At 33.4% G+C, this 7,881-nt stretch overlaps 1 long non-coding RNA gene across 1 annotated transcript; it reads right to left on the bottom strand.

Annotated features, from left to right (window-relative positions):
- Positions 1-1,590: 1,590 nt before the first annotated feature.
- On the bottom strand, positions 1,591-6,858 carry LOC131154037 (uncharacterized). Its single transcript, XR_009136307.1, has 2 exons — positions 6,668-6,858; positions 1,591-6,480 (listed from the first exon to the last, which is right to left on the bottom strand). It is a non-coding gene; the product is annotated as an uncharacterized LOC131154037 (long non-coding RNA).
- Between the last annotated feature and the right edge of the window lie 1,023 nt (positions 6,859-7,881).

Below are 7,881 nucleotides of genomic sequence, written 5' to 3' on the forward strand. Positions count from 1 at the left end.
CAACAAATCTTTTGGCTCTGAAATGTACATATGAGAGAAATATTTGGATTATTTTAAACTAGTATGTTAGCTGGAAAAAAAATTTCATGATATTGATCCCATCGTATACTACTGGTAAGAATAATGATATCAAACTATTTTATTTTTAATGAAGAATACCAAATTACCTGCTCGAGATATTATAAACTCATACAGCAAGAGTAAAGACGACTAGCTTGCAAAATTTATTCTTTCTTATATATACTGACTATTTTTAAAGGATGAAAACTTAGTAATTATATCTCCCAAAAATTACATAATAATTGGTTGTGCAGTCTAACAATGTATAATGATTAAATTATGCTTTATGTACAACGTTTAACTTTTAATATTAACGGTTTTATTATAAATGTAGCCTAGGTCTAGTAGACCTCCTAACTGAATTTTTTTCTTAAAAATATAAATCGAACATAACTAATTTTCACGTCACCTCATTTTTTCACTTTTTTTTTGTTTTAACAAAATGAATTTGATCACTTGTCATTACATAAGCTTTTAAAAGATTTTTCTAAAGGTAATTATAAGATGACAAAAACTTACTCTATGTGGGATAAAATAAAATAATAACTCAATATTGATGAAACATAGTAAAACTCTTGGCTAAACAAGAGAATGGATACTTTGTATTCATTAGTACCTAGCTTGAGAAATACTATAATCTGTTCAAGGAATTCACGACCACAAATTGTGAAGGTTTCGTGGTGCCCTCACCACCCATCACATATCATGGCTGCCTTCCAAGGACAAAAAACCGGTCTTAAATTATGAGATTTTTCTTAGTAAAAGGGAAAGGAAATTAATTAGAAAGATACAAAATAGTCTTACCAATATTATACACATTATCATAAATGCGTCCATGCATATCATTCTATTAATGCATGGGCTAGTGCCTAAAAAAAGTGAAATGAACAGAAGTGTGTCCTTGGCAAATTAATGAGCTTCTATGGTTGTACACAAAATTTTTTCTTTCCATAGGTGAGATGCAAAACAGTATTTACAGCTGCTTAAAAGCAAATTTTAGTGCAACTTTAGGATGTACTTAATACTTTTGAAGTGTATTTTTCTTTTTTATTCGTCTCAAGCACACTATATCGAGTTCGTATTTTTCTCTACCCAACCGACAATGCCCAGAGTGCTTATTCCATTTGCTTAAACGAACCTACCTTGGGCTCCACATTTTTTAGTAATATCATTAACTCTAATACCTTGTCTAACGATTTGAGTCTAAGGAGTTAAATGAAGCACATGACACCACCACAACTCCTAAAATAATTGAACAAAGACCATGGTTCAAGTATTACTAAGATTATCAAATGGGACATTGTTACTCATTCTAGTCTATGCTTGACATTTATATGGGGCAATATTTTATGTGCATGACTATTGAAAGAGTTTTAATCAAAATTTTAACTTGTATTTCTTTTGCTTTAAATGTTAACAAAACAAGTTACTCGATTCTTATTTTTAGGTTCAGTTTGTGATTTTTAATTTTCATTTTTCTAATCTTTGGAAGTGATACCAAAGCTACTCTTTTGTTTATTGAGAGGCATATAAAGCATAAATAGGATAGCCCAGCCCCATCCTAATATCACACTTTTTTTTTTTTCTTTAATTCACAAAAAAATATGTATCCAAACATCAAATGTGTTGAAGAAGCAACCAAAAGACTCATCATTATACCCAAAAGCCGAACGCCTTTGAGCGGCAACTGCATCATTGCAATTTTTACCGCTGTGCAAATTTCTTGCGCCGCTGGTCGTAGCTTTGGGAAGAGGCTGAATGCTTTATCGATCGTCAACAATGGCAATAGCAATAGCGAAAAGACATTATTCTCATTAAACTAAAAGCATTTAAAAGTAGAATACATACATACCTTTAGCTATTGTTTGGCTCTGAAAGGCTAAGGCTAGAAGGCGGAGGAACAGAGAGCTTGCAGCAATCAAAAAGGGTGTTGAGTTCCATGCGCAGCCTCGTCAAGCGCACAGTCCTTGCTTATACCTCACATTCGTTGACGGTTCGACCTTAACCATTACATCATGAGTGCCATTTCCTTTGCTTTCGAAGATTTTAAAAGATATTTATGTATATTAAAAACAATGGGCTCTAAAATTTCCCTGGTACTGGTAGCACTAGATTTTGGGCTCAGTTGCCTCAGGCCCAACGGCCCAAGCCTGTGGATAGATTTGGAGCCACTCTAGATTTGACCCGACCCAAGTTGCCATTTACACCCTCGTGCCTAACGACATCCCAGAAGCACGATAAATTATTAAGTACACCGAGTCTACCACATAATTCGTAAGTTAAGGGTTCATTTAGTATTATTATTATTTTCTACTTTTTATTTCTCTTTCTCCATAGTAAAGAAACACATTATAAAGACGCTTTTATTTATGTTGTCAGTTTTCTATTTCTATCGTTGATTTTTAATTGTTTGCCAAAAAATTGAAAATTGAATTTTATGATTTTCAGTTATTTTGGCAACCTATTGCTACAAATTTTAACAACTACAAATAGTTTTTTTGGATTAAATTATTCTTTTTATACACTTAAACTAATAAAAACAAATTTGCTTATAAATTTTAAGAAATAATAATACAGTCAATTACAAAATACTTTTATTATTATTTTTTCAATTATCATGCCCAATCAAATTTTAATTGTAAAGTAAATTCTAAAAGTAGAACAGTTAAGTAAAATAATTATAATGGTTTTATTTTTAGTATAGTAATTTTTAATGTGTATTATTTGTAATTTTATTATTTTAATCATAAGCTTGTAATATTATTTGATTTAAAGATGAAAGTGAGTAAGTCATAACTTCATTTCTTTTTAAAATAAATAAAAAAATTCATGAGTTATCATCGTTTTATTGGACTAGTCAATGGATGATACAACAGATCTAGTCTACCAAATATATTTTTAGAAAGGAGGGAGGACAAGGTCGCTCACCTATATCCTATCTCTTGGCTTTGAAATGTACATATGAGACAAATATTTGGATTATTTTAAACTAGTATGTTAGCTGGAAAAAAAATTTCATGATATTGATCCCATCGCATACTACTGCTAAGAATAATGACATCAAACTATTTTATTTTAATGAAGAATAAAAAATTACATGCTCGAGATATTATAAACTCACACAGCAAGAGTAAAGACGACTAACTTGCAAACTTTATTCTTTCTTATATATACAGACTATTTTTAAAGGATGAAAATTTAGTAATTATATCTCCCAAAAATTACATAATAATTGGTTGTGCAGTCTAATAATGTATAAAAATTAAATTATGCTTTCTGTGCAACGTTTAACTCTTAATATTAACCCTTTTATTATAAATGTAGCCTAAGTCTAGCAGACCTTCTAATTGATTTTTTTTAAATAAAAATAAAACAAACATAATTAATTTTCACGTCACCTCATTCTTTATCACTTTTTTTTTTTAACAAAATGAATTAATCACTTGTCAATACATAAATTTTTTTAAAAAATATTAAAATGTAATTATAAGATAATAAAAATTTACTCCATGTGAGATAAAATAAAATAATAACTCAATATTTGATGAAACATAGTTAAACCCTTGGCTAAAGAAGAGAAGCATAATAATTTGTATTCATTAGTTACCTAACTTGAGAAATACTATAATCTGTTCAAGGAATTCACGACCACAAATTGTCAAGGTTTCATGGTGCCCTCACCACCCATCACATATCATGGCTGCCTTCCCAAGGACAAAAAACCGGTCTTCATGCTTTGAATTATGAGCTTTTTCTTGGTAAAAGGGTAAGGAAATTAATTAGAAAGATACAAAATAGTACCCAACTATATTATACACATTATCATAAATGCCTCCATTTCTATTAAACATTGTTGCATTCGCAAGGACCCATATTCGGATGACCAAGTAATTGATTTTTTTCTAAAAAAATTTTTCCCCCTCTTTTTAATGCATGGGCTAGTGCCTAAAAAAATTGAAATGAACAAAAGAGTGTCCTTGGCCAATCAACTTCTACTTCTGGTTGTACACAAAAATTAGGTGAGAAGCAAAACAATATTTACAGTTGCTTAAAAACAAGTTTTAGTGGATCTTTTGGATGTGCTTAATACTTTTGAAGTGCATGTTCTTTTATTGGTCCCAAGCACACTATATGGAGTTCGTATTTTTCTCTACCCAAGCTACAATGTCCAGAGTGCTTATTGCTTACACGAACCTACCTTGGGCTTCACATTTTTTGGTAATATCACTAACTCTAATACCCTATCTAACGATTTGAGTCTAAGGAGCTAAATGAAGCGCATAACACCACTACAACTCCTAAAATAATTGAACAAAGACCATGGTTCAAGTATTACTGAGATTATCAAATGGGCGCACCTATATTGTTACTCATTCTAGTCTATGCTTGACATATATATGGGGCAATATTTTATGTGCATGACTATTGAACCTATTTGAAAGTTAAAACTTGCTAGGTATATACTAGAGAATGAAATTTATTATTTAATAGAAGAAAGACTAGACTCTAGCAAGATTTGACTAGTTTCATAACTTCTCTGTTTGACTTGAAAGATATGTTAATCTGTTGCACAAGTTTAGGCATTTGCATTAAGGGAGAGAGAGAGAGAGAGAGAGAGAGAGAGAGAGAGCATAAACACGGCACCTATCTAGGTAGCGCAACTATGAAAGAAAAATGAACTAGTACGTCTTAAATCTAGTTGGTATAGAAGTGACATAATTATTTTTTGGGAAATCAATATTAAAAGTTGTTATCTTCTATATTTCAAGAAAAAAGAGTAAAGAATTTTACATAGTACCTTTTCAAAGAAGCAAATTTTAATCGCCACCCTATTTAATCATACTTAACAAATTAAGTTAGGCTAACTTGTGCAAAAACATATCCAAGAGAAGAATATTTATTAGAAAGATTGCTCTAAAGAATGGAAGCTTATGCTAGCTTGTTTGTGCTGCGCATACTTGTATAAATGGATATAAACCCATGATCCCAACCAATGAGGGCCACTAGATTTGGTTTGGAAAATCATCACACAAAAATTGTTGTCCCAAAAAACTCCTCATTAGGATCCCAATTAACTATTTTCCCATCTCAACCAATCACTTTAAAAGATGTTTAATTGCATGCACTTTAACCAAGCATCTATCTTTGATCATGGCATCCTAATCGCCTTCCTTATTATTTTTTCTTTTAAAAGCTATAATCCTCAATTCACTCATCAAAATAATTCACATATAAGATTCATTCATAAACTTTGTCTCCTACAAATTAACAGCCATGTGAATGTTTGCCAGGGGCGCATAGAGGATTATTGAACAAAAAATAGTAAAGTAGAGATCGACCTTAATTTTCTCACATTTCTTTTAACCATAGTCTGGATACTACCTTCAGGATATATATCTATATATGATTCAATTGATCCAATAAAATGAAGTATCAATTTATAAAATTTCCGGAAAAGTATCATTTTTTAACCTAAGAATCACCACATATCCAAGCAATCTCAGGACAATAATCAGTCTGTACCCCCAATATCAGATCCAGCCTAAACTTTAAATTTCGGAAGTTGAACTTCCAAACCCAGTGATAACTAATTGTCTTCACAATCATTAGAAGTCAAACAATTTATAGCGTACCTGTGCAAGGATTGTGTGAATCCAACAAACCTTCAACTGATATGATCATCTTAAGAACATCTAATTAATCCAACATAATTACTTGAATCAATATCGGTAAAATTATCAAGTAATCCGCTCATCCTCAGTGGATACAACCGATTCGAAAAGAAAGAACCCTTAGATTGAACCAAAGGCCAACAGAAATCCCACTACTCATCAATAATCCATCAATCAAAATCATAAAATATATATATCAATCAGCTACTTCCTCTTTATCTTCCTTAATTAATATTCTAACCCCATCGACAGATAATATGCAAGCTTACACCTGCTAGTACTAAAACCACAACCTTATCCTTATACAGAACTCTACCCTTGCATTCATCTAATCCATCACATAGAATCACTTAAAGAAAACACGCATATACACACGAGTGCATGCTGCTAGTGCACAAAAAACTCTTCCACTGCACTTCATCATCAGCTAGAGTGAGCTAGCTAGGCACGTATTCTAAGATGATCTCTCTCTCTCTCTCTCTCTCTCTATCTCTATATATATAGACACATACACACACACACAAACGATGCCCAAAGTAGGGTTTTAGGAAGAAACTGAGTGAAACATAAGAAGTTCAAGGTCGAACAGACAACGAAACAAAGGTCAAACCGCAACTTAAAGACTGCTCACTTGACGAGCATAGCATGAAACAAACTCACCCGTGCCGTTGTATCTAAAGATAGAGTCCCTTCGCGGGATGATCTACCGTTCATTTACTGTCACGTTAATCATCTGACTCAACTGGACCTGGATTCAAGCAATCACATGCGTGGTATACAAAAATAATCAGTGGTCAGAACTGAAGAAGCTATAAAAAGCAAAGCTCAAAGGAGAAACTGAGTTAAAAAATAATGAAGAAAGAAGAAGAAGAAGAAGAAGAAGAAGAAGAAGAAGAAAGAGAAGAGGGTTTGGGTGAGGGGGAGGGGGGTTCTACCTTGTCTGATGCCTGATGGAGAGTCGTACCATATGCCTGCAGCGGCTTTGGTTCAACCTGTGTGGTCCGTTCTGGGCGGGGGTGTGAGCTGATTTTATAGAAGGATAATGCGGAAAAAGATCTTAGGAGACGCGCGTGAAGACTACACTCTTTTTGAAGTGTTATGTGCAGCTGCCACGAGGCTCACGCGTGCGGAGAGGGGGGTTTGACTCACGGGTGACATATATAGAGGGATGGACGGTGCATGTGCACCCCTTAACAACAACCCTCCTTCCTTAGAGAGAGAGAGAGAGAGAGAGAGGGCTGAGCAGGATTACGTAATCAATTGTGAAATATAAGAGAGAGAGAGAGAGAGTTAGGGGTGAGCAGGATTATGTAATAAATAGTGTAGAGAGAGAGAGAGCGGTAGATGAAATGACGGGTGATCACTCGCCTTCCAAAAAACGTAGAGGGGAGAATAGAGATGGGTTGAAACCAAAGGAAAGAAACTAGCTAGTGAGGTTAGCTATACTCGTGTGATTCTGAAATGTCGATGAGTGAAATGGATGATGGATTTTTTGTGTCCAACCTCACATGCATCGTCCCATTTTGCCATCTACCCTCCTCCCCTCTCCACCTCCTCTTTTCTTTTAGCTCCTGTATTTTTAACCTTCTCAAAAGTTCTCATGCTGCGGGCTTCATTAATTAGGGCTTCCAAACAAGCTTGATTAGCCATCGATCATTCCCCATGTATGCAACAAAAAAAAAAAAACTGGGAGTTTTCTTCCTTATTGTACGGGGGGAAAGTACACGTCTCTCTCTCTCTCTCTCTCTCTCTCTCTCTCTCTCTCTCTCTCTCTCTCTCTCTATATATATATATATATATATATAAAATATTATTTTATATTTTTCTCTATCCCTCCCTTTTGTTGAAGTTTGTGGATAATAAGTTAACCTATCTTTTAGACTCTTAAAAAAAATATTTTAGATAATCCTAAATGTTGTGAAACTTGAGATTGTTCCACTTAACTTTACAACAGTTTACTATTGTACAGGTAAATAGAGAGTGAATAATTGTACAAAATTACACTAGGTAAATTCCCAGGGAAGTGGGAGGTCACAACGGACCGCTTAAATCCCTCTTTCCTAGACAGAATTTTCCTTAGACATGTAATTCATACAATATATTACTACAACTATACCTGACAAAAGTTAACTATTGAATAGATAAAATG

The sequence above is a fragment of the Malania oleifera genome, chromosome 4 (genome assembly GCF_029873635.1).
Source record: "Malania oleifera isolate guangnan ecotype guangnan chromosome 4, ASM2987363v1, whole genome shotgun sequence".
Taxonomy (NCBI): domain Eukaryota; kingdom Viridiplantae; phylum Streptophyta; class Magnoliopsida; order Santalales; family Ximeniaceae; genus Malania; species Malania oleifera.